General features: G+C 39.3%; 1 protein-coding gene across 21 annotated transcripts in view; it reads right to left on the reverse strand.

Moving 5' to 3' along the window:
• The window catches only part of dlgap1a (discs, large (Drosophila) homolog-associated protein 1a), a 715,152-nt gene that overhangs the window by 306,259 nt on the left and 381,108 nt on the right, over positions 1–27,785 (reverse strand). For 2 of the 21 annotated variants that reach the window (XM_059646101.1, XM_059646102.1), the window contains one exon: positions 4,553–4,687. The exons of the other annotated variants lie outside the window; for them this stretch is intronic. The gene's annotated coding sequence lies outside the window, so the exon portion shown is untranslated. The remainder of the gene's footprint in view (positions 1–4,552; positions 4,688–27,785) is intronic. 21 annotated transcript variants of the gene reach the window in all.

Below are 27,785 nucleotides of genomic sequence, written 5' to 3' on the forward strand. Positions count from 1 at the left end.
CTTCTGCTCTCACCTCTTCTCTTTGTGTTCGCCTTCCACTTGAACAGCTTCCATGCTTAATGGAAGCAAAATTCTGTGAATGCTGGCAATCTGTAACAAACAGAATGCTAGAGAAACTAAGATACCAAAGTTTGAAGCTGAATGAACACAGCAGGACAAGCAGCATCTTAGGAGCACAACAGCTGATGTTTTGGGCTTAGACCCTTCATCAGAGAGGGTCTCTAGGCCCGAAATGTCAGCTTTTGTGCTCCTAAGATGCTGCTTGGCCTGCTGTGTTCATCCAGCTTCACACTTTGTTATCTTGGATTCTCCAGCATCTGCAGTCCCCATTATCTCTGCTAGAGAAACTAAGCAGGTCTGGCAGCAATGGTGAAGAGAAGAGCAGAGTTAATGTCTCAAGTTTGATATGACTGAATTTCAGAAATGAAAGGCATTGGAAAATGGCATTTTAAAAAAAATATTAATTGTGTTCCTCTCCTCAAAGATGCTGTCAGACTGGCTGAGTTTCTCTAGCATTCTTTGTGTTTAATTCTGCACTGAATAGATCATTTTCTGCCTTTCCTTCCCATTGCACCTTTCTATGCAAGTCGAGGAGATGTGACAACCGTCCTGTTGCCACCACTTTCCTCATTGTCTAGGGTCCTGAGAAACCCTTTTGAGGTGATGCAGTGATTTTAGTGTACTTCCTTCAACTTAATTTACAATATTTATTGATCACAACATAGTCTCTTCCTCGGTGGGTAAACAAAAGCTGACTGGATGGCCACTTTGCAGGACACCTAAGTTCAGTTTGCAAGGATAACATTGAACTTGCTATAGCCTTCCATTTTGAATCTCTGCCTTGCTTTCACACTGACCTGTTCATCTTTGGGCTATTGCAACGCTCTGCTGAAACTCAATGCAATCTTAAGGAACATTATCTCATTTTTCAATCAGACACTTTATAGCCTTCAGTACTCAATATTCAATTCCGCAATCTCAGACCACAAACTCTGAGTCCCTGTTTTGTTTCATTTTCATTATATGCTGTGGTGTTTCTCTTTTTTTTGCTTTCAAACCGAAGTTCACCTGCTTTAGCTGTGGACTTTACAAGTTCTGTTTGTAAGGAGGTTTCACAGTTGTTCTACAACACATTCCCTTCGGATTTGAAAGACTGGTCTTTATCTTGAGTGCTGTTGCCCTTGATTCTGAACATCAGCAAATAATTTATTTGCTGGAAGGTCTTTTATCTCTCAGATGTCCTTTGTGGATGGTGTTGTTTCTATTAAATTGATAGTTGTTCCATTTCTTACTCAGGAAGAACCTAATCTGCTGAATTCCCTTTGTGGAGGAATTCTTCCCTGAAAATTCAGTAGCTGCCTCTTAATATCATTTGGAGGACCTTTAATGTCATGAATGCGCTTTCTTTCTGACAGTATTCTGGATGCTCAGACTGGGCAATTTCTTTTGGACCATGTCCTGAATCTGGATGCATGTTGATCTGGTTTCCATGGAGTTACATTTGTTGCCTATTTGTGGTCTTCAAGAAATTCACCTGTTGAACTTCTAACTTTATTCTTTTAATTTTCTAGTTTATATTATGAAGATTTTTAAAGTTAACTACTACCTGTGACTATATTTTTCTACTTATTCCATGAAGCTAACGCTTAACTTTTCAAACATTGTTTCTTTTGGCGTTTTTGTACCTAAGCTTTTTTGTACCTAGACACCTTTGTGCCTAAAGTGATGCTGTTGGTGGTGACGTTATACAGTTTTCACTCTACTCCTGTATTTCTAAACTTGAGTACGCATGACAATAAAATTAAATCTAAAATTGGAAAATGCACATGTGCTGCACACAATGTGTTGCAAATCACTCACGAAACAGTCCTTACCAACAATGTTATGCATAAGTGTAATAAAGTTGCCATAATGGGGGATTTAAATTTTGCTAACATTGACTGGGGCTACCATAGTGTCAAAGGTTCAGATGGTGAAGAATTTGTTAAATGAACTCAAGAAAATGTTCTTTGTTAAAATGTGCATGCTCCTATTAGAGAAGGAGGCAAACTAGACCTTCTTTGGGGCAATTAGGCAGAAGTGAAAGTGGGGGAACACTTTGGGCCTCGCGATCATAATTCTATTAGTTGCGAAATGGTTACTGGAAATGATAAGCCTTCCATAAAAGTTAAAGTTTAAATTGGAATGAGGCAAATTTTAATGGTATGAGTCAAGAACTTTCAAAAGTTGACTGGAGTAAACTGTTGACAGGTATAAGGATGGCTGACAATTGGGAGGGGTTCAAAAGTTTGATGATGAGACTTCAGAGGCGTTATGTTCCTGTTAGACTGAAGGTAAGGCTGGTAAGATTAAAGAACAATGGATGAATAAAGATATTGAAGCTCTAGTCAAGAATAGAGGAGAATCTTGCTTTAGATATAAGACAACTTGGTTCAACTGAATCTCTTAATTAATATAAAGAGTGTAGAGCATTCTTAAGAAAGAAATCAGATAGGAAAAGAAGGAATACGAGATAGGATTGACAGATAAGATTAAGGATAATCCAAAGAGTTTCTACAAATAGATTAAAACTAAGAAGGTAACCAGACAGAGGCTAGGCCCCTTAAAGATGAAGGAGGTCAGCTTTGACTTGAACCCCATGAGATGGGAAAGTTATTAAATGAAAATTCACATCAGTTTTTATTGTGCAGAAGGAAATGGAGTCCAGAGAATGTAGAGAAATAAATTTTGATGTTTCAAAAGTTCACATTACAGAAGAAGAAGTTCGGGAGGTCTTAAAGAACGTAGAAATGGGTAAATCTCTGGGACATGATCCAATATATCCCAGAATGTTGTGGGAAGTAAGGGAGGAAATTGTGAGACTCATTGCAGAAATATTTGCGTCATCTATAACTACAGGTGAGGTGCCTGAAGGCTGGAGGGTGGATAATGTTGTACCTTTGTTCAAGAAAAGTTTTAAAGAGAAACTGGAAAAGTATAAACCTGTGAATCTGACTTTGGTTGTGGGTAAATTGTTGGAGGTGATTATAAGAGATAGGATTTATGGATGTTGAGAGAGGCAAAAATTCCTAAGGGGTAGTCAGCATGGTTTTGTGCGAGGAAAATTGCATCTCATAAACTTGATTGAGTTTTTTGAGGACGTTACCAAAATGGTTGATGAGGGTAGAGCAGTAGACATTTTTTAAATTGGAATTTAATAAAGCCTTCAACAAGGTTCCACATAGTAGACTAATTAGTAAAGTTAGGTCATATGGGATTCAGGGTGGGCTTCCAATTGGATATGTAATTGGCTTAACAGCTGAAGACATGGAGTGGTGGTGGAGGTTTGATTTTCGGACTGGAGGCCTGTAACCAGTGGTGTTCCACAGGGATTAGTTCTGGGTCCTCTTTTGTTTTCACTTTTATTAATGATTTGGATGAGAATAAAGAAGTCATGGTTAGTAAGTTTGCAAACAACACAAAAATTGGTGGCATTGTAGACAGTGAAGAAGGCTTCCTAAGATTACAAAGGGGTCTTGATCAAATGGGTCAATGGACTGAAAAATGGCTGATGGAGTTCAATCTGTATAAATGCGAGGTATTGCATTTTTGTACAATAAACAATAGATGGGCTTATGCAATTAATGGTAGGGCCTTGAGTAGTGTAGTCAAAGAGTGGGACCTGGGGTGCAGGTATGTAACTCTTTGATGTTTGCATCATATGCAGGATGGTTAAAAAGGTGTTAGGCACACTTGCCATTATTGCTCAGTCCTTTGAGTACAGGAGCTGGGAAGAACTGTTGAAGTTGTACAGGATGTTGGTGAGGTCTCTTCTGGAATATTGTATTCGGTTCTTGTCACCCAGTTATAGGAAGGATATTATCAAGCTGGAGAGTGTTCAGAAGAGATTTGCCGGGATGTTGCGGGGGACGAAAGGTTTGAGTTATAAGGAAAGGCTGGGACTATTTTCATGGGAGCATAGGAAGTTGAGAAGGACATAATAGAAGTTTATAAAATAATGAAGGGTATAGATAGAGTTAATGGTAAGTGTCTTTTACCTACGATGGGGCATTTCAAGACTGGGGTATATTTTAAGGTGGGAGGAGAAAGATTTCAAAAAGACACAAGAGGCAAACCACAGAGAGTGGTATACATCTGGAATGAGCTTCCTAAGGAAGTGGTGGATGTGGGTAAAATTTCAATGTTTAAAAGACATTTGGATAAGTACATGAATAGGAAAAGTTTGGAGGGATATGGGCCAGGATCAGGCAGATGGGGCTAGTTTAGTTTGGAATTATGTTTGGTATGATCTGGTTGGACCGAAGGATCTGTTTCCATGCTGTATGACTCTATGACTCTCTGTATCTATGACAGAAGACATCTTATCTCCATTTTACACAAGAAAATATTTACTCTCAAGTTACTGATACATCTGTGTGGAAGTATACAAGCTTTTTATTTCATTGTGAATTCCTGTTTCATCCTACATGTTATCTGATCTGATGGGACAGTGACAATCTATCAAGCTGTAAATCAATGAGATAGTCACGAACGTAAAAAGGTTCGAACAAACCTCAGTCTGCCAAGTCACCCAAATCTCAGAAATATTTTCCATTTGTCGAGGTTCTGTTGCATCTTGGTATGATAAGTATTGGCTTCTTTCTGCTCAGGAGCTGCTTCCTCCTTCTGTACAGCTTCTGGAAGTGGCCTGTAGTTTGACAAATGTGCAACACTTTTTGATATTGCTGGGCACTGCTTGTGTCTGTGAGGCTTTTTTGTGGCATTGACATGAACTCTTTTCATCTGCCATTTGGCCTACTCTTTGTTGTGGTTTGTCCCATAAATCTGAAGAGCATTCATAACTTACAAAGTGGATAGGATTACTGGAGTCATTGAGTCATAGAGACGTACAGCATGGAAACAAATCTTTCAGTCTAACATGCCCAAGTCGACCAAATATCCTAAATAAATCTAGTCCCATTTGCCAGCATTTAGCCTATATACCTTAAACCCTTCTATTCATACACCTATCAAGATGCCTTTTAAGCATTGTAATTGTACCAGTCTCCACCACTTTCTCTGGCAGCTCATTCCATGCAACACCATCTACTGCATGAAGAAGTTGCCCCTTAGGTCCCTTTTAAATCTTTCACCATAAACCAATGCACTCTAGTTTTGCTCTGTCCCACCCCGGGGAAAAGACCTTGGCTATTCACCCTATCCATGCCCATTATGATTTTTATAAACCTCGATAAGGTCGCCCCTCAGCCTCCAATGCTCCAGGGAAAATAGCCCCAGCCTATTTAGGATCTCCCTCTTGCTCAACTCTACCAACCCTGGCAACATCTTTTCTGAAACCTTTCAAGTTTCACAACATCTTTCCTAAAGCAGGATAACTAGAATTGCATGCAGTATTCTAAAAGTGGCCAAACCAATATCCTGCACACCCACGACATGACCTCCCAACTCTTATACTCAGTGCACTGACCAATAAAGGCAAGCATACCAAACGCCTTCTACACCATCCTGTCTACCTGCAATTCCACTTCCAAGAAACTATGAACCTGCAATCTAACGTCTCTTTGTTTAGCAACTTGCCAGGACCTTACCATTAAGCGTATAAGTCCTGCCCTGATTTGCCTTTTCAAAATGCAGCATCTTACATTTATATAGATTAAACTTCATCTGCCACTCCTTAGCCTATTGCCCAATCTGATCAAGGTCCCATTATACTCTGTGGTAATCTTCTTCTCTGTCCACTACACTGCTAATTTTCATGTCATCTGCAACGTTAGTAACCATACCTTGTATGTTCACATCCAAATCATTTATATAAATGATGAATGCTTTCCTCTGTTACGGATGTCTTTTTCCATTAAGGACTTCTGCTACAAATGCAGCTTTGAATGGCTTTGTCCAAAGTCAAATTTTATTTGAACTGCAATATAACTTTCACATCAATATTTTGAACAAAATACTATACTTTTCAAATTATGATTTCAAAACTAATCTGTTGACATCTTTAATGATTTTATCCATGAATTCCTCAGATGCTGAACTTTTCTGTTACATTTTGCTCTTTCTGCTTGTCTCAGATTTAAGTATCACCAAAAGCTGTTAGAATGTTTTCAAAAACATCTGTGCCTTCTTTTGAAATTTTAGCATTTTATAATATCATCAGCTGTAGACCTTTTGAACAAAATCTCCCGCAACACAACCCTCACACCCTGCCCCCGCAATAACCGCCCTAAGAGAATCCCCCTCATTCTCACATACCACCCCACCAACCTCTGGATACAACGTATCATCCTCCTACACTTCCGCCATCTACAATCCGACCCCACCACCCAAGACATTTTTCCATCCCCACCCTTGTCTGCCTTCCGCAGAGACCACTCTCTCTGTGACTCCCTTGTTCGCTCCACACTGCCCTCCAACCCCACCACACCCGGCACCTTCCCCTGCAACCGCAGGAAGTGCTACACTTGCCCGCACACCTCTCCCCTCACCCCCATCCCAGGCCCCAAGATGACTTTCCATATTAAGCAGATGTTCACCTGCACATCTGCCAATGTAGTATACTGTATCTACTGTACCCAGTGTGGCTTCCTCTACATTGGGGAAATCAAGCAGAGACTTGGGGACCACTTTGCAGAACACCTCCGCTCGGTTCGCAATAAATAACTGCACCTCCCAGTCACAAACAATTTCAACTACCCCTCCCATTCCTTAGATGACATGTCCATCATGGGCCTCCTGCAGTGCCACAATGATGCCACCTGAAGATTGCAGGAACAGCAACTCATATTCTGCTTGGGAACCCTGCAGCCCAATGGTATCAATGTGGACTTCACAGGCTTCAAAATCTCCCTTTCCTCCACTGCATCCCAAAACCAGCCCAGCTCGTCCCCGCCTCCCTAACCTGTTCTTCCTCTCACCTATCCCCTCCTCCCACCTCAAGCCGCACCTCCATTTCCCACCTACCAATCTCAACCCACCTCCTAGACCTGTCTGTCCTCCCCGGACTGACCTATCCCCTCCCTACCTCCCCACTTATACTCTCCTCTCCACTTATCTTCTCCTCTATCCATCTTCGGTCCGCCTCCCCCTCTCTCCCTATTAATTCCAGAACCCTCTCCCCATCCCCCTCCCTGATGAAGAGTCTAGGCCTGAAACGTCAGCTTTTGTGCTCCTGAGATGCTGCTTGGCCTGCTGTGTTCATCCAGCTACACACTTTGTTATCAGTAATATTTACTGTTTAGCTTGAGATTAGTATGTAATTTAAAATAATTTTGTAGGTTAAGAATTATTTTCTCCAAGATCCCCAAAGTTATATCCCTGATGTTAAATCATTAAAGTTTGATGACAGTATAAGGTAGGGGCGGAGGTTAGATAGACCTCAGGTTTGGGGTAAAAGTTCGGCACAACATCGTGGGCCAAAGAGCCTGTACTGTGCTGTACAGTTCTGTGTTCTATATTCTAAAGTAGTCTTATTTCTCTTGTCATTTCTTCTAAGTACAAGTATTTATTCTTCTTAATAAGAAACTGTTCTAAATTTGCAGCATTTCAATCTTCTTTGTAATCTACAGGTATTCAAAGCTGTTAATTTTATTTCAATGTTGTGTAAATTTCCTTGTTTTTGAAATCTTTTTAAGCTTTTAAACTTTGTTTTAAAGCCATGCTGTATTGTTTTCTTCTAATTAAGTTTAATTCTGTAATAATTTCTAATATTGTATCTCTGTGCTGCTTACTGGGCTTATCCTGGCTGTTTTAAAATCAAAATGATTGTTTGTCACCTTGTACAGACAATATGGAGGTGGTCCAACCTTTGTGGTCCAGGTGGAGTTTTCTCAGTTCTTCGTGGGCAAAATTAATGTTTCCTGCCTGTCATGGCCATAATACACAATGTATAGATGTGTTCTCAATTTTTCAAATAAATCTCTAGCTACAGCTTTCATAAATCTTCCTGCCATGTCAATCAACTCAGCAGGAAGATTTAATAAGGCTCTAGGTAGGGGTGTGGGTCTGGAAGGGATATTTTTGAGAGGGTTGGAGTGGTCTCAATGGGCCAAATGGCGTGCTCCCACGCAGTATTTATTCTATGAATATGTCCTGAAGGAAATGAAGAGAGAAACAAATAAATACAGGTAAACATGTTGTATTTTTAACCTTGGGCCTGTTCTTGTGAAGCAAATCACAGGGAATGTTTTTAGATGGAAAGCTTATTGAGGTGGGCAAAATAGTATGTAAATAAGAAGCTAATTTGAATTCTGTTTATCCATTATCCTTCATTACAAGGAGAAGAAAACTCAATCTTCAGTACAGAAGGGTCTTATTGTAAAATATCATAGAATTCATTATTAATTGAATATGATCTGATTGGGTGAATGTCAAATATGATGGAGAATTTTGAAGGACAATGGTTTTAATCATTTTTCTCATTTGTGTTTTTCAACTGTTGATACAACATCAAATGCATTTAATTAATTTTCATTCAAATTAATATTTTCTGTTTCGGGATCTTGTTCTGGAGAATGTTGCCACTTTCAATTTGAAAATTCCATCTAAATGTCATTTCTCTAATATTTAAAATTAATAATTTAAATTACAAATTCCAAAATAACCACAAATGCAAGTAGGACTCAATATTTTAAAATAATACCATAACAAACACGTCAAGAGGCCGATTATGCAAAACGAACGTAATTAATCTCTGTCAGATACTGAAAGTGACGCATCCACTGCAGCACATATTTAGCATTTTAAAATGAAATATGTTGACAAAAATGAGCTTAGTTCAAAGATTTTATCATCTTGCTTTCCAAACTGATCACTGGTTCATATCAACAAAGTAGCTCCCTATAAATCATCCATTAATTTATCAGGTTGCTTTGAAGAAAGCATGTGGAACTTCAATTAATTATGAGCAAATAGAAAATTCAGACCAAATAAGACAACCCAACTCCTTAGTAGCAGAAGCCTATAATCTTAATAAAGGTATTATAAATGAGTAGGTTTAACAGCTTATTCAAAGTTTATCCCATTATGGGTATGGTAGTATAGTGATTTTATTACTGGACTAATGATCAAGTGACATCACTTAAAAGACTTCGAAAACAGATGGGGAATTTAAATGCAGTGAATTAAATAAATCTTAAATAAATAGTATGTGTCGAGTGAATAAATTGTCATAGAAACACATCTCGTTCTTTAGTGTAAATAACCTGGCATCTCCAGTCAGTTTGGCTTATTTGTGACTCTAGCCTGATAGTTACATGGTTACCTGTACTCTCAAAATGGCCCAGCTGTCAACAAAGTATAAAAATAATTGCTATGCAAAAGTAGATTCAGAACAAAATTGGATGGATCACAAAACTTTGATGTACATGCTGGACATGACAAAAGAACACCCATACACTGTTGATATTGTATAGTTCTCCTAACATTTGGGAATTTGCACCAAAATTGGGAAAGCTGCCCACACACAAGTTACTCTATAGGCAGATGTAATCATACTCACAGATTCAAATGTTTCAGGCTATGTCTCAAAATCTTCTATCACCAGCTTGGTATGTTCTATTTCATCAATAGGACAAACTAACTAGAGATACTGGTAGAGTGGTATACAATTGGGAGGGAATAGCCTAGTAACCATTTATGTTGACTCTGGACACTATTCTGTCACACAGAACTTGACAGAAGAAGCTGTCTTCACTTTGGCCTTTAAGAAAAACTCTTCTAAAATTCTCCTGAATTCCATCCAATCACAGATCTCCCTTTGGTCCCTGTTCCTCTCATTCTTTGATCAAATCTATGACATCTCTAGCTTTTCCTAGTTCTGACGAAAGGAACTCAGTTCTTCTCTCCATTGATGTGCTCTGACTAGCTGAGTATTTCTAATGATTTCTGCCTTTATTTCAGACTTCCAGCATTTTCAATGGGAGCAGATTCCTGGGAACAAACAGCAAGGTATGGAAGGTCCCTTTCAAGTCACATTCAATATTGACCTGGCACTATTTTACTTCTTGTATTCCTTTATTGGCACTGGGTCAGAACCAGGAATTCTCTACTTAGCAACACCCCATGAACTAAAGCGACTCAAGAAAGCAACTCCCCATCACCTTCAACGTCAACTCACATCCCATCAATAAGCAAAAGAAGAGTTTGAATAAACTGAACTAAACTTCAAAGAATGCCAATTACAAATACTAAATATTATTGGAAACCATTAGATTGGATGGAGCAATAGTAGTAAACAGAGAACAATGTACTTATTACTCATGGAACATATCATTGCGAAAATGCTCTGAAAGTGACTTTTTTCTTGGATTTGAAACAACACTATCTCCTGATAGAAAACAGTGGTACCTCAATTGCTATTAAAACGTTAGTATTTTTCGAGCTAAGATACAGATTTAAATCAGCAAGTGGATTGAATTTGGACTGATGAAACAGCTAGACTTCAGATCATCAGACCAAACATGGAGTGACTGTCACCTGCTTTGCTGAACAGGCATTTCCCTCATCACTACCAAATTGTGAGTTAGATAGTTTGTGGGTAATCGATTAAGTGAATAAATTTTGCTTATCTTGTAAATGCAAATGCAAATCTGCATTAGATTTTGATTTGTTTGTCTTAAATTGTAAATTTTGGAGATATCATTTCATTGAATCTAGCTAGATGCTGGGGGAGATGACGATGAATATTAATGTCACTGTACCCCTAGTCACGCAATGCAGATGGTGGAATTTGAATTTCGTACAAATCTGAAATTAAAATTAACCAAATGGCAATATGTAACCACTGTCAATTGTCTTAAAAACTCTTCTAGTTCATGAATGACAGGCAGGGAAGGATATCTGTCGCCCACACCCGGTCTGGTCTATATGTGACTCCAGACCCACAGCAATGTAGTTGATTCTTAACTGTCACCTGAAGTAGCCTAGCAAGCTGTTCAGTTGTATCAAACCTCTACAAGGCCTAAAATAAATGAAACTGGACAAGCCTTCTGCATCAAACTCATCACCAGAAATGACAATGACAAACACAGCCATCTTGACTTGCATAGTCATCCATACCAACGTCTGGGAGCTTGTGCCAAAATTAAGACAGCTGTCCCACATACTAGATAAGCAAAAGCCTGACATAGCCACGCTCATGGATTCATACCTTGTAAATAAGGTCACAAACGACACCATCATCATCCCTGGGTTTATACACGGTCAGTCATCTGCTTTGCATGCTCATGGTCAGGTGATCATGTAGTCTCCAGTGCAGTGTGGAGACCATTCAGTAATCAGTTCTGTAGGTCCAGTAGAAGCAGTCAGGGAATAGGTGTTACTTAGGGCGCTGCAAACACCATGATCAGGGATCTGGTCAGTCAAGGATAAAGGTGAATACAGTCCTGGGTGTCATTGTATTGACCTTGTAGGAGATTTCAAGGGCTGGGGGTGTTGTTTGTAGGAGTAATCAGGAAATAAATGATGAAAGACAGGGACCAGTCAAGGCTGGGGTGGAAATAATGACATTTGTAGAAGTAGCGACAAGGATAGTGACAGGAACAATGCTAAATTTAATTTAATTCAAACTTAGTCAGTGGAATTTGGAGCACATTGGAGGGTATGCTATGGGAGGTGGCAGTGGATTGTGGGGGAGGGCATTTATAGACTGTGACCGCTACAGCGGCCTCCACAGTGAAAGCAAAAAGGAGCAGAGTTGCCATCAGCAAGGGGGAATACTGGGGTACAGAGGGCAGGCAAGATTGTTGTTGATGAAGTTCAATATGGTGGGTCTCCACATTGAGAGGGATGGGTTGAAATGGGCTGTCAGGGTAGTGTGAGGTAAGAGGGGGCATGCAAGTTCTGGGGCAGTACCTGGTAACAAGATGGGACCCAATGTTGTCAGTATCTGTATTACCAACCATCATTTGCTCTATCTCAGACATCCTGGTTGAATTGCCTCTGTACCCCAACCAGTGCAATCATACTTTCTCTATAGTGTGGTGACCAGAACCGCACATACTACTCCAAAGTTTGATACACCTCTGACATGATCTGACTCTTCTTATAGTCCATGCCTCAACTGATGAAGACTAGTCTCCCGAATGGCTTCTTAACTGCCCTATTTACCTGCCCTTCCACTTCCTGTAGACAAGCACCCCAAGATTCCTCTGAGCTTCCTAGTGTCCTGCCATTCATTGAGTACTCCCTTGTCTTGTTAATAAATTTCATCTGCCACTGATCTGTCTATCTGCCAATCTGTTTATATCCTCCTGTAACCTAAGGCTTTTCTCATGACTGTCAGCCAGCTAGACAACCTTTGTGTCATCTGCAAACTAACTTATCAAACTCTCTCACATTCTTATCTGCATCTTTTACAAACATCTCAGACAATAAGCGACTCAGTACAGATCCCTGTGGCATGCCGCTGAAAACAGGGTCTGGTCACACAAACAGCCTTCTGACACCACCCTCTGTCTCCTGTCACTCAGCCAATTTTGGATGCAACTTGCCAAATTACCCTGGATCCCATGAGATTTTACCTCCTTCATCAGTTTTCTACATGGAAGCTTGTGAAAGGCTTTGCTGAAATTCACATAAACTACATCAACTACGCTATACTTACCTACAGCCTTATCTACACATTTGGTCACCTCTTCAAAAAATTCAGAGACCTCTCTCTGTCAAAGCTATGCTGACCATCCCTGCCCCTCCAAAAGGAGATTAATTTTCTCCTCACTATTTTATCCAGCAATTTTGTCATCACTGAAATTAGACTCACTGGTCTATAGTTCCTTGACCCATCTCAACCAACCTTCTTGTAAAGTGGAACAGCATTAGCTATTCTCCAGTCCTCTGGCACCTCCCTATGGACTAATTCATATGCATTATGTTTGAAGATGCTTCAGGGCCAGATAGTCATAAAGGAAATTTGATCAACGCCATCTGTACAAGAACGCAGCGGGTCATTTTGATCTCCCATAATAAGGTCAATGCTGCAGCCCTGGCAGAAAGTTTCGGGGACATAACTGCTGTCCCACAGATACAGGCAGCCATTGATTACACATACAACTCTGTAAGATTCATCAACAAGGCAAAGTTCCTTTCAATTCATATCTGGCGGATCCATGATCACCTTTTTCACTTCCTGGAGTTGTGTGCCCACTACCCTGGCATGTGCTTGCACTCTTACATTCTGGACCACTCTATGTACCTGGTGTGATTGATGATCCACATGCCTTACAAGGTTGGTTACTGGGAGCAAAGAGCAACCCACTATGGCTCGTTGCACTATTGCCCAAACCTCTGACTGATGCACAATACAGATGTAATGCCATCCTTGCTTTAACCAGGATAGTGCTGGAGCAGGTGATAATTGAATTAAAAGAACTGGAATTAAGAGCCTAACAATGACTAAGAACCCACTGCCAATTGTCAGGAAAAGCGCATCCAGATCACTTAATGCCTTTTAGGGATGAAAACTGCCATCTTTACCTGGTCTGGCCTATATGTGACCCTAGACCCACAGCAAATGTGGTTGACACTTAACAGCCCTCTCACCAATAAATACTGAACTAGCCAGCAATACCCACATCCCATGAGTGAATAAATAAGCAAAAACAGATTGTAACACATGCACACCAGCCAGCAATCAACGTGTGGAATCGCAGCAGATTTTGAGGTTAGAGAAATTTTGCTTTCCTTAGTGGCAATGGAAGGCCCTGCCAAAGGAGGGGATCTTTTTGAGAAGGTTATATTGACAATGCATGGGCTTGAGCCATCATTTGAAAAAATTCAGTGGTCTTACTACTAAAGATGCCCCAGGACTGCTTAGATTCCAGAGGGATTAGTCCCTCGAGTCAGGAAAGACATAGATTGCTTCAATCATGGTCCCAGCAAGTTGATTGCGTCCCATGACTTCACTCACGAAGCGAACATGTGCATGTAGTCCCCATGGCTGAACAATGTCACGTTAAGAGTCATATCAAGCATTAACTTGATTAAAAGTAGAGCTTTAAAGAGTTGCAAGTTTAAGGGGTTGCTGAAAGATCCTGAATCAAAGTTTGGTGATTTGGTTCACTATTGTGAATGGAGACAGTGAGGTGAAGTGAAGTGCAGGAGTACTCTAATACTGTCTTTAACAGCTGAGGAACAACATGGAAATTTTTATATGAAGAAAATGGAAAAATGTATGCCTGAGCTGCGTCAATCCTAGCCAGTCCTCCCACCTTCATCATTCTGCTGGAATCTGCACCAACTCCCACTTGGACGACGATCTCCCTTCGGAAATGACAATCCCTCAGACTCAATTCCCTCACCTACACCAGATCCAACAACCCGCATACACATGCAAAGGATTTACACGGCACTCTACTCGCAAGACTTGCTAATGACCCTGCCCACCACTCTGCCTACCAATCACACCAGCTAAAATACTACTCACTTAATGCCTTAACAACTGCATTTACCTGCATCTCACCCACCTGGCATCTTACCGACCTCACTAACCTGACATCCCACCCAACTGGCACACTACCCTCTCGATACCCTACCAAACTAATTTATCTGCCAGCTGGTACCCCACCAGTTGGCACCCCAACTACACACTTACTTTACATTTCCCTTTTCATGGGAGCTTTTACGGTGGTTGGCTGTGTTGCTGGACAATTAAAACTCAGAATACAGCACTATAATGCTCAAAATAGGATACAATTTCCATGAAGGTCTCCCGTACAGCTGGATTTCAGGATTCACAGAAGGCTCAGAACAAGAATTCCTCTCTGGGAATCTCCAGCACATAAGTAATCCAAAGGTAAGCGGTCACCTTTAATCCAATCTGGGACAAGGAAGTCAAAGTTTTCACCCTTGTTGGAATATTTGGGCCAAAATTAAAAGGAGACATTGATGCATTAAGTGAATTGATAAATCTGTGGCAAGTGGATTTCAATGCCGATAATTTTGAGGACATCTATGTTGGTCTTTTAACTTATGACTGGATACTATAAATTGATGAAAGACTAGAAACAGTGGAGATGTAAAACAACGTGGGCTACAGGCACGCTCATCTTTAATTTGTAATGTACAAGTACAGGAAATAATGAAAAAGGCTAGGGTCACATTTTCTGGCATTTAGAAGACAAAGGGTGGGGGTGGGAGGGTGGGATTTGATTGATATGTTCAAATTATTAAGGGGAACAGATAGGATTAATTAGGAGAAACAAGTTTGTGGAATGGAAAATTAAGGGTGAGGTTGGAAAAAAGAGCCATGCCTTTCATTAGTGAAATGAGGAAATATTTCTTCAGAGGGTCATTTGGAGTTTGGAAATCTCTTCTATGAGTAATAACTGATGTTAGGTCAATCGGCAAATTTAAAACTGAAACTGACATATTTTTGTGAACCAGAATTATCAAGGGATGTGAGACAAAAGTGGGCGTTAGGGTGTGATCACAGATGAACTTTATCATTGAATTTTGTTAACCTCCAACTAATGCAATAATTCACCTCTGAAAAAGAACAATCACTAAATGATCTCTCGACATTGAAATTTAACAGTTTTGTTTTTAATAACATTAAATGAATAAGCACTCTCTGAATTTCATATCTCTTTATTTTTGCCAGTATCTCCCAAATTCCTCATTCTCTGACAATTATCTCACCCTCTATTAGTTTAATACATGTTATTAAAGTTTATAAAGTATATAATCTAGTGACCTCAATTGTTATGGGGGGATATACAGTTGATCTTGGTATTGGACAAGGAATCTGGTTGGATAGCCCACAATCTTATGAAGGTTTTTTAACCACTGTGATCTTTTACTAATACACAGACATGAAATGTTACAGTCTTCATATCAGTAATAAAACAAATATTTATTAACAATAGAAATGATGATAAACAAAGGAAATAAATACTCTATTCCCCCTTATTACAGATTCAAAGATTTTTCAACACTGTGGAAATGATTTAATCTACTCTTTATGAATTGAATTGAAACATCAGTTGCATGTCTGAATGAGCATGCCCTGGTACAGCTTACAAACATTGCTGACAATCTAAGGAATTCATAGAGTGCGAAAGCAGGCCATTTGGCCCTTTGAGTCCACACCAATCCTCTAAAGAACATCCCACCCAGACCCACGCCCGTAACTCTGCATTTCCCATGGCTAATACACCTGGCCTGCTCATCCCTGGACACTATGGGCAATTTAGCATGGCTAATCCACCTAAGCTGCACATTTTTGGAGTGTGGGAGGAAACTGGAGCATCTGGAAGGTGTTCACACAGACATGGGGAAAATGGGCAAACTCCACACAGTTGCCGAAGAGTGGGATGGAATGCAAGTCCTTGGCAGTGTAAGACAGCAGTGCTAACCAATGAGCCATTGTGCTGCCCAATGTTTGGACTTGGGGTATGACTATGAAATCTTATGTTTATCCTGCTGGTTTGAACAGGTTATGAGAAAGCTATGTTCTAGAACTTTTGAGAGGTCTCCACTGTCTGCTTTCCTTGCTTATCACACCCTTCCATTTGTTGCCATCATTGCCATTCCTAGCTACCATCAGTTCTGAGGATGGTTCACTGGACCCCAAACATTAACTGTTTTCTCTGCACAGAGCTTTTCCGGAAATTTCTGTTCTTGTTGCCATTTAACGAACATCTTATGCTGTACTTCTAGGAAGTCCCAGCCTAGTTCATTTCCAATAAGAGAAAGCGATTTGAATTTCAACTCATCTGCTGGAACTGTAGATAATGCTGTTGAAATTATTGTTATTATGCTCCTGACTTAGTTTCCTTCAAAAGCTATACTATCATTGTAACAGTTTCACTCTTCTGAAAAAATATTGATAAATTTAATTCACTTATTTTCCATTGACTTTTTACCTCAAAACACCTGTCACGGACTAATTATAACTTCTTATTTTAAGATAATTTCAGTATTTTAACCTCCTTTTCTTATTACTCCTTTGAGTGGTTTCTTTCTCAAACAGTTCACAGTACAGACTGAATGAATTTGAAAGGTTTACTCCCTAAATCCATCAGGCAATTCCTTAGGAATTTTGGGTAACTTCCTCTTCCTTGGAATTATGGATATTGTGGGGGTTTTATAAAAGCCAATTGCTAACTCCAAATAAACAGAAAAAACAATTTGTTTAATTCAGAATTCCAATAATCCAAACTTGCAGTAAACAATGTTAGACTGTTAATATAAAAATCTTAGTTTCATCACAACAGCACAAACACAGCGTACAATATTTGTGCGAGAAGAACATAAAGGAATATAGTTAAATGTTGACACAGTTTGTGTCTCAAGCAAAGGTATGAAAATGGATTTCACACCACACAACTCAATGTGTCAAGAAGCTTCTCTTGCTCTCTGTTCTAAAACTCTTATCTAAATTGCTGCAGAAAGGAGTATGTGTTGATCAAGATCTCAAACCGAGACCAGAATCATTACCAGGCAGTAATAATCCCTATGTTCCTATGTGATTCAAAAACATAGGTCAGCCTACAGCAGACATCGTAAAGCACTGAAGGAAGTATCATCACTCATGCCTTTGCAAGCTTCTCCAAATCCAATGAGAAGAAAGGTGGTCCAGTAGCAGTATCTTCTCTGAGGCTAACGTGCCTAGCACGGAAATCACGTAGGAACTAGCTCTGCCGGACAGGTTATGACCCTTGTATGCCTGGCATCAAATTCTTGAAGCAAGTGCACTGCTTAGTCTTGGCAATGGCAGGAGGCACTGAGATGTTGTCTGAGATATAATTTGTGAGGTATGGTTCCTTGAATGTGACCACATCAGGTTGGTGCTTTGACCAGTCTGTGAGCACTCTCAATTTTACAATCAACTCCAAATGCCAATCAGAAAGACATTGGGGGGTCAGGTCGGGAGATCATCATGTCTGATACCTCAGTCAGTGTCGGAAAGTTCTTCTAGTTTGTCTTCCTTTGAACTTTCATTCAGTTGGATACAAGTGAAAGGTTTGCAAAGCCATTTCAGATGACATTTAAGGTTCAGCCGCATTGTTGTTGGTCTGGAGATAGCTTTAGGCCATTCTAGGTAAGGATGGCAGATTACCTTCCATAAATGCCATTAATGAGGCAGATGGTATTTTACAACAATTGACTATAGTTATATGGTCATCATTAAGCTGAATGACAGCTTTTATTGAATTCAAATGTTAGCATCTACCATGGTTGGATTTGAAGCAATTTCAGCATCTCAGAAATGCTATGGTACAGCAGGAGGCCATTCAGCCCAACATGCCTCACCAGCTCAATAAGTGAACATCATTATCTAGTTACCTCACCATACTCTTGCACACTATGTTTATCCAAATAATCATCCAGCGCCCTCTTGAATGCTTCAGTTGAACCGGCCTTCACCACAATTCCAGCAAGTGCATTCTACTCATTGAGTAAGAAAGGTTTTCCTGAATTCATACTTGCCTCTTTTTCCCTTGAGCAATTGCCTAAATGCATGGATTACTAGCCCAATAACATTACCACAATGCCCCTGCCTGTCTAACACATTTCTGTCATGTTGTCTCATGGTCTGCATCTCTCTCATGAAAAAAGCTCCAATTTTTCGACTCTTACTTTATATTTATCCTGCTTCATTCTCAGTAGAATCTCGATGAATTTGAGAATAGCTTCCCTAAAGCTTCTAAATCTTCCTTTTTCATGGAATCTTATATTGTGCAGAATGTAGACTCTGAGGTTTTAGTGACTTATTATTACCTTTTTGGTGTTATATGTTATATATCTTGTGATGAAACCTTGAAATACTCATTTCAAACCTTCTCAACTTACAATACTCCTTTTCATATCTTCTGAATGTGCATGTCAAACTTTTGTTTTTCTACATCATCAATCTGATTTATAGTATAATTATTGCTGATAATTTCTATGCTTAAAACGTACCACCTCACACTTTGAATTCCACCTGCATTATTTAATCTATTTAATGCTCAAATCAATATTGCTTTGCAGCTCCCATTTGTCATAGAGTCATGACAACACAGAAAGCAACTTGCCCCACCAAATCCATTCTAGCTCTTTGTAGAACAATTTAATCAGTACTATTCCCCTATTTTATCCCCACAGCCTTGCAAGTTTATTTGCCACAAGATCATAAGATATAGGAGCAGAAGTGATTTTTGGTTTATTGAGTCTCTTCCGCATACAATGGCTTTGTATAAAGAGGTAAGATTCCTGGTCAGTCATTTGACAGAAAGAAAATTGAAGTTTCTCGCACCACTACTCAGAACTTCAGACTACGATGTATATACAAAGGTACGGTTGAAATAGCAATTTGGACTCTTTCATGACTGCCAGTTACCTGGATAGTTGGTGTGGATCAGATTGGTGCCTTCAGCATGGAGTTCACTTCCTGTTTCTGCTGGGATGGATTTTGGGCCTTTCTCCTTGTGTTACCCCTGATGGAGACTGTAGCACTGTCAGTTCAATTTGCTTGTGGACACAGAACTGAAAATACAGGTGGTGTGATGGCTCCTCCTGCTTCTCAATGCTGAACAAGTGGATTCTGTCCCTGTGTTGAGAACACCTTTTTGGACTAGAGGCCTGTGACCAGCAGTGTGTCGTAAAGATTGATGCTCGGTCCTCTGCTTTTCATCATTTATATAAATGCTTTGGATGTGAATGTAGGAGGCATGGTTAGTAAGTTTGTAGATGACACTAAAATTGGAGGTGTAGTGGACAGCAAAGAAGGTTATCTCAGTGTACATTGGCACCTTGATCAGATTGACCAATGGGCCGAGGAGTGGCAGATAGAGTTCAATTTAGATAAATGTGGAGTGTTGCATTTTGGTAAGGCAAACCTAGGGCAGGATTTATACAATTAATGGTAGGGCCCTGGGAGTATCGCTGAATAAAGAGACCTAGAGGTGCAGGTGCATAGTTTCTCGAAAGTGGAGTTGCAGGTAGACAGGGTGGTGAAGAAAATCTTTAGTATGCTTGCCTTCATTACTCAGAACATTGAGTTTAGGAGTTGGGATGTCATATTGTGGCTGTGCAGGCCATTAATGTGGCTACTTTTAGAATTCTGCATATAATTCTGGTCACCCTTCTTATAGGAAGGATGTTGTTCAACTTGAGGGGATGCAGAAAGGTTTTACAAGGATGTTGCCAGGACTAGAGGGTTTGAGTTATAAGGAGAGGCTGGATACGCTAGGACATTTTCTCCTCGGACTTTGGAGGCTGAGAGGTGATCTTATCGAGGCTTTTCAAAAATCATGAGGGGCATGATGTACAGGGTGAATAGCCAATATCTTTTTCCTAGAGTGTGGGAGTCCAAAACTAGATGGCACAGGTTTAAGGTGAAAGGGGAAAGATTTAAAAGAGATCTGAGGGTAACTTTTCCACATAGAAGGTGGCGCATGTGCGGAACGAGCTGCCAGAAGAAGTGGCAGAAACTGGTACAATTACAACAATTCAAAGTCATCCAAATGGGTATGTGAGTAGGAAGGGTTTAGAGGGATATGGGCCAAATGCTGGCAAATGGGACTTGATTAGATTGAGATGTCTGGTCAGCATGGACAAGTTGGGTCTGTTTCTGTGCTATATGACCCTATGCCTCGATCTTCTCTCTCCAATATTGCAACACTTTTTGTTCTGAGTACTGCCAACCCTCCTCGTTTCACTCCTTCCTTATCATTTCTCAACATAATGTTAAGAACTAACTCCTCATCATTTTTAAGCTACACTTCCATTATTGCTACTACATGGTATTTCCACAAGATAATTTGTACATGTAGCTAACCAGTCTGGAAGGGTCAAGACCCAAAATGTCAGCGTTCCTGCTCCTCTGATGCTGTCTGTGTTCATCCAGCTCCACACCTTATTATTATTAGTTTATGTATTTACATACATGCATACCAAACCTGTATTTGTATTCCTCATTTTCCTTCTTAGTCTTCTCCTATCTAACCTCTACTTACTTCCTTCTCTAGTACTATCCAACAATCAATTAATGCACCCTCTTCTTCTTTCCTACTTCTTTACGCTGGTGTTCACCTCTGACAATTTACTTTAAATCCTCCTTTAACTATATTTGTGAATTTTCCCCATGAGGACATTGGTCAAAGTCTTGTTAGGTACAACTATAAGTATCTCCTGTCCCAAAACGGATCCAAATGTCCAAGGAATCTGAAGCCCTCCATCCTGCGACTTGCCTTAATTCATATACTGATCCTCTCCATCTTCCCATTTCCACGCTCACTCATCTGTTGAGCTGGAAGCAAGTTCAAAGATAACTAAAAATAAGCAGGCAAAGGAGGAGGTTCAAGGCTGTACTAATAGTTTTGCACAGTGGTTATTTAACTGTTTTTGCAGACCTATTGTTGGAGCAACCACATAGGCTAGGTTCCTTTTTCTCATCCCAGCTCTCCAGATATTCCATCAGTGGAACAACCTTGATCCAGCCTAAAATTATATCACTTGAACCTTCAACAAATGGATAAACAAAGGCCTGTGCATGATGGAAGGAAGATCATTTCTTCTGAGTGTTATTATATTTTTATTGAATTTCTAATCTTCTATCGAGGAGTTTTACCTCAGAAATGTTCTATGACACAAAGCGTTACATTACATCTATAATTGCTTTGCAATTATATTGTTTTTCTATAGTTGCCAGCAAAATCAAAATTTTTACGAAAGCAAAGTAAATTCATTTGTACATTTATGCAGTTTTAATGTATTAGAACATAAAAACAACTGTAGGCAAATAAGACACAATAACGTTTTCAGTGAGGGAAAAATAAACAGAACAGTTTTCAGATTTTCTAGTTTCACTCTCTACCGAAAGTTGAAATATTCATCTGTCCCAAATTTCTTACAGCATGTGATATGAATTAAATCCTGAAAATAATGGCTCTTGAAATTGTGTTGTGGGCTGCTGACATATGAATACTAATACCATTCCTCTGAAATTTGTCACTCTGCTATTCTTGTAGAGACACTAACCTGTCTATTTACAATGTATGATATTTTCCAGTAAAATATAAAGATAACAGTTCCAGACAGATGCACTCACTGAATAATCCTTGGAGGAATTTCAGATTTAATGTATTTTATTCTATGCTTTTATCCAAACAGAATTTTAATTTAGTTTTTAATTGTTAATTTTATTCTGAAAGATATAAGGATTAAATTTCATTCTGCTACACATGTCAAATTAATTTAATTAATACATAAAGCTTACACATTAACATAATGAAAAACAGTACCCAAGAAATTTTAACCATGATTTTAACCCTGATTAGTAACAGATAATGGCATAAAAAGGGCACTACCAGCCACGTTACCCCTAAGACCTAGCTTCGATTCAGAAGGACATTAAATGACTGCCCAACAGCAGCAAGTGTACTTTCATGAGTTACAAATTCTAACAACTTTGTTAGTAACATTGTTGCTCTGCAATTCTCGACTGAATTTATTATTTTATATTTGTGGCACTGAATTCTGCATTGCTTGCAAGTGGAAACATTATCTGCATATCTATTAATTGCTTTTGCAAGTTTTAAAGAAATGAGTCCGAGCCTGCTCAATCTCTCCTGAATGGTTCAACTTCTCAATTTTACACTATTCTCAAAGTCTGTTTGGTTTCCTTTCCCATTTCTCCAATTTTTTTTATAATACAGAGATAGGAAATGTTGCTAGTAATCCAAGCTCAGTCAATCCAGTGTTCCACATATATTCTTATCAATCTGTTTATTGATGTTAGTACACACCTCTAATGCAGATAGAGTTTGAGCCCATGCCTCCTGGCTGAGAGATATGGACGGTACTACTGCACTAGATTGAGACTTGATTGGGAAGAATGCACTATCAGAATGCATTATCAGTCTCCATTATTCCATAAGCTGTCACAAATCTGTAAATACTCAATAACACTATTAAGACAATCAATTTGCCCGATTGACTGCTATTCAAGACAAATTTAATTCACACTGAGTTTTATATTTCACAGAAAAATGACTTTTTTATAGTAAACACACTTATTCTTTAACAAATGGCTGTGAATTAAAAAAAATGAAAAAAATAAAATCTACCACAATGGAAATTTTACATTTAAAACCACAAACATAACACACACTTGTTCAAAAATAAGAAACATAGGCAGACAATTTGACAAATATTATGGCGAAAAAATATAGAGAAATTCTGAAATGATTAAAATTTAGAGCATTAGGTGGAGAGTTATTTTTCACTGTTCTTTTAGTTTTAGTAAAGATGACACAGTATTGACTGTCGAACAATGGTTATTCTTTGATTCAATTGTTAATAGGGTGGGCGTAGGATATTTTCATGGGTTAGAATTAATTTTCTTAAGCTTGTTACTTTATTTTGTTATTTCACTCACACAGAAGGGAGAGAAGGGAGAGTGATGCTTTCTCTTTGCTGGCTTTGTTCAATTCTTACTGCATGGTCTGACAGGTCGATTGCAACCTACAGCTCAAACAATCCATGGGTTGACTTAGGCAGGGTTTCTTGAACTCAAAACAATCTTGTCACAAAAATACAAAAATCCCACTGCTCTGAAAGCAACAACGTCTTTATTGTCTTTGTTTTTTTATCCGAGAACATAATGGAGACAGAGGGCAAACTGGAACAGAGATTACTTTATTGCGCATCTTCGGAGCTCCACAGATGGTCGTAGCGCTAGCCTCGAGGGCACCCGACCCACTGTCTTAAAGTGGCAACACACATCCAACTACATACAAAAGTCTTCCACCACTAAAATTGTGCACCGTTTGATTTTTCAAGTTGCAAAACTCTCCTTGTATTTCAGCTATATAACAGTGTCTGACTCCTATTCAATTTTATGGTCTAAAAAGGAAACATATATGATCCCTAATATTATATAAATGAAACATGACTTCTCTACCTTACAATTTTATACACCTAGAAAACAATCCCACTGCTTCCTTTTTTAAATATCCTCATTAATTAACCTGTTTTATCACTCTGCGTGAGTTGTGTGTTTGTATTTCCAGGTCCCTCTGTTTCACTGCCTCATTTAGATTCTCATTTTGTATATTACCTCCTTACTCCCGCTTGCAAAATGTATCACAAATGTACATATATTGAAATTTATTTCTAAATGCAAGCCTCACCTCTCCAGTTCCCTCTATAACATCAGTCAATATTCCTTTTATTCACTCAACCCTGCCACAATTCTGAACAATTCCTTTTTTTCCATAAAATCCTATAGCATACCAAGATGATTCAACCTCTTTCTCTAATTCCAAAATACTGGAATCTCTCCTTTCCCTTTTCGCACCATATGCTAACAGCATTCTCTTCTTACATTCCACAACTTACACAACCAAGTTCTCATCTCTGCACTCCTTCTTCATTTCACATTCTGCACAATTCCCTCTACTTTAATGCCTTTCCCAATCTCATTCATCTCATTCTAATTTGCAGGATTTGTACTATATGTACAAGATCTGTACCTCTCCAATCACATTTCAAAAACCATTCACTAGCTACTTTTCTGCAGGTCAAGGCAGATTTTCATGTGAAGATTAGGATCGATGAAAAGAGCATCTAAAATCTGAATGCTCTCCCAAGGGAGGGGCAAACTGATTTCTGAGGAAGCTATCTGCACATTACTTCATTCACTCAGGAGATAACCAGCAAGCACAGAAAATTTTGACTACATTTGAAAGAGGGAGGCAATGGAACGGTACTAATAACACTGAATAAATAATCCAGACTCGATTCAAATCCCAATGGCAGATGGTGAAATTTGAATTGAGTAATAAATATGGAATTAAATACTAGCCTTAATAATAGTTTTTTGTTGCAAAAAATGTTGACATTTAGTGTATAATGATAATCATGAATCCATTGTCAACTATTAGGAAAACCCATCTGGTTCACAGACGTCCTTTAGGGAAGGAAACTTACATAGTCTGGTCAACATGTGACTCCAGACCCAAAGTAGTATGGTTGACTCTTAATTACCTTCCGGGCAATGAGGGACGGGCAGTAACTGCTGGCTTAGCCAGAGACACCCACAACCCATGAATAAATAAAAAAAAATCACACATCAGGTTCATTACTGCCCTGTAGGGAAGGAAAGATATAAAGCCCCATCAACTATACAAAGTTCTCCTTTCAAATATCTGGAAGTCTGTACCAAAGTTAAAATTTGACTAGTCACACTGTCTTAGTTACAGAATCGTATCTCATGCACAACTTCATAGACACCAACATTGTTCATGTCAAACATCCTTGAAGGAAGCAGTAAGGTGACAATTCTGGTGACATAAATGTCTGTCTCCAAGGGGCTTGTTAGCACCATTATTGCCTGAGTTGGCTGAGTCCTAAAGGATATAGAAGACTTGATTGAGACAATGGAAAGCAGTGAGGGAACCAATCAGAGGGAAAAATCTAGTTGGCCTTGTCCTCTTCACTATAAATAGCTACAGCCATCCATCTCAGTATTGGTAACAGTAATAGCCACACAGCATTGCAGAGAAAGAAGTCACCCTTAATTGCTCAAGACAAGGCATCCATGAGCTTCCACGGATTATCAGCATCAACAGAACTCTATTCCACCATGGCGACAACATGGCCTGATGTGTCCCCCACTTTAGTATTACCATCAAGTCAGGACATCAACACTGGTTCTATGAAGAGGGCACATGGGCCTACCAGGATAGCATTTTGCACATCTAAAAATTAGTTGTCAACCTGGCAAAGATATAATTTAGAACTACTTGTGGGCAAAACAGCAGGTGCAGCAAGTGCTAGAGAAGAGCTCAACAATTCCACAACCAATGGTTCAGATCTGAGCTCTGCAGTCCTGCCACATCCAATTGTGAATGGTGAAGGACAGTTGACCAAGCAACAGGAGGTAGACGCTTCACAAATATCCGCAACCTCACAGATGGAGCGCTGCATACCAGTGCAAAGACAAAGTTGAATTCTCCGCCTTCCCCCTCAGTTGATGATCAACCTCCCAATTCTCAAATTCTCCCACACTACCAGAAGGTTTGGCCAGCTGCTTAACTGGAATCTGTTCTTGCTTTAACGTAATCAGACTGTCTTATGGGCTAGGAATGTGCATTAAAAAAATGACAAAAGCCCCCATCTCCACAAAATAACACTGGGACCTTGGGTGTTCAAGGCCTTGGAAGCGAGAAGATCATTTTTAAACAATTACATTATACCATGGAAATAACATTAAATAAATTACTTGATCTTGAGTTACAAAACATTTTCATATTCATGTAAAAATACTTCAAGTGCATTGTTAATGTGTGAATAAACCAACTGGTTTGCAAGAGATGACATCCCTAAGATCATCTTAACTATGATGAGGTTCCAATATAGATGGCCCAATCTAACATTTTGCAAAAGCCTACACAAAGTGATGAATAGTAAAATGACACAGAAGATACTATACGTGTACATCTAATGTCAGGCAAAATCTCCAACTTCAGCAGCTGCATAAGATGGACAATAACAGATGAGATACCTATTATACATACTACCCAATTGTCCTTTCCATTGCTTCAGTGGAAAATAAAGCGAGGAAGAATGTATCACGTAAGCCATGCCACTAGTATTTGAAGGGATATGGAGGTGTAGTGGTAATATTATTAGACTGCGAATCGAGGGGCCCTAGCTAATGCTCCGGGAACACTTCAGCAGTTGGTTGAATTTAAATTCACTTAATTCTTAAATCTGGTATTGAAAATTAGTCTTTGTGTTGATGACCATGAAACTATAATTGATTGTTATTACCATCCAGTTCACTAAAGTCCTTGAGGAAAGGACATCTGTCGTGTTTACTTGATCTGGCCTACATTTGACTCCAGATCCCTGGTTATATGGTTGATTCTGAACTGCTCTTTGAAATGGAATAATCCTCTAGCTCTGATTAGTGTTAAGCCAGGTGCCAGACTGGTCTAAAAGGTGTTGTCCATCTTGATTCCCAGGCTTCACTAACTTGATAATGACAAACTGTGGGCAGAAATCAAGTGTCCCATGACAGTTCAGCAGTTTCAGACCACCAAAACATCATCCAGCATTTCCCCCAGACAAAGTGTATCAAGAGATGTCCATTCTCAGAAGGAAAGACAACCCAGAGCAGCAGCAGCAGCTCATGTTCCAATAGAATCAAATGAGAAACCTTCTCCTGTTGGCCTCATGAAATATAAATACAAAACAGCTCTACATTACCTTGGCTGCCAGCTGAAATTGTGCTAAGTGTACACAACCCACACTTTGCCCTAGCATTGACCTAAAATAGAAATTGGGCGTGTGTCGAAAGATCTTGTTTTGTGAACTAAAATGATGCACAATCTAAATCAGGTGGGTGATCTGATTCAGCCACAGCCCTAGAGATGGTAGAGATATACAGAAATGGGGCAGCAACACACTTCCCACTCTTTTCGTTGAGCTCTATCTTTTAATTTGGTTGGGTGGGAAAGTCTCAATATCTATTAGTTATTTCTGTGTCAACCCAACTACTGGTCTAATCACAAATTCATTTAATCAGTGCACAGATATTGGTGAATGCTATGTCTGTGGATGGTCATGTGAATGGGTGGTCATGCATCCACAGATACTAACAAGTCTGGAAGATTGTCTGAAATTCAGATCACTACACTGTTGTTGCAAATAAAGTACATACTGCAGCATTCATGTGAGTTTTGAATGAAAGTTGTATCTACGCAATACAAGCTGACTCTGATTATTCACAATGCTGACAAGTTAGATGTAAAAACAGCATTAATCCATTCAGTAATGGCATCTCACAGAGGTAA

The sequence above is a fragment of the Stegostoma tigrinum genome, chromosome 5 (assembly GCF_030684315.1).
Source record: "Stegostoma tigrinum isolate sSteTig4 chromosome 5, sSteTig4.hap1, whole genome shotgun sequence".
Taxonomy (NCBI): Eukaryota; Metazoa; Chordata; class Chondrichthyes; order Orectolobiformes; family Stegostomatidae; genus Stegostoma; species Stegostoma tigrinum.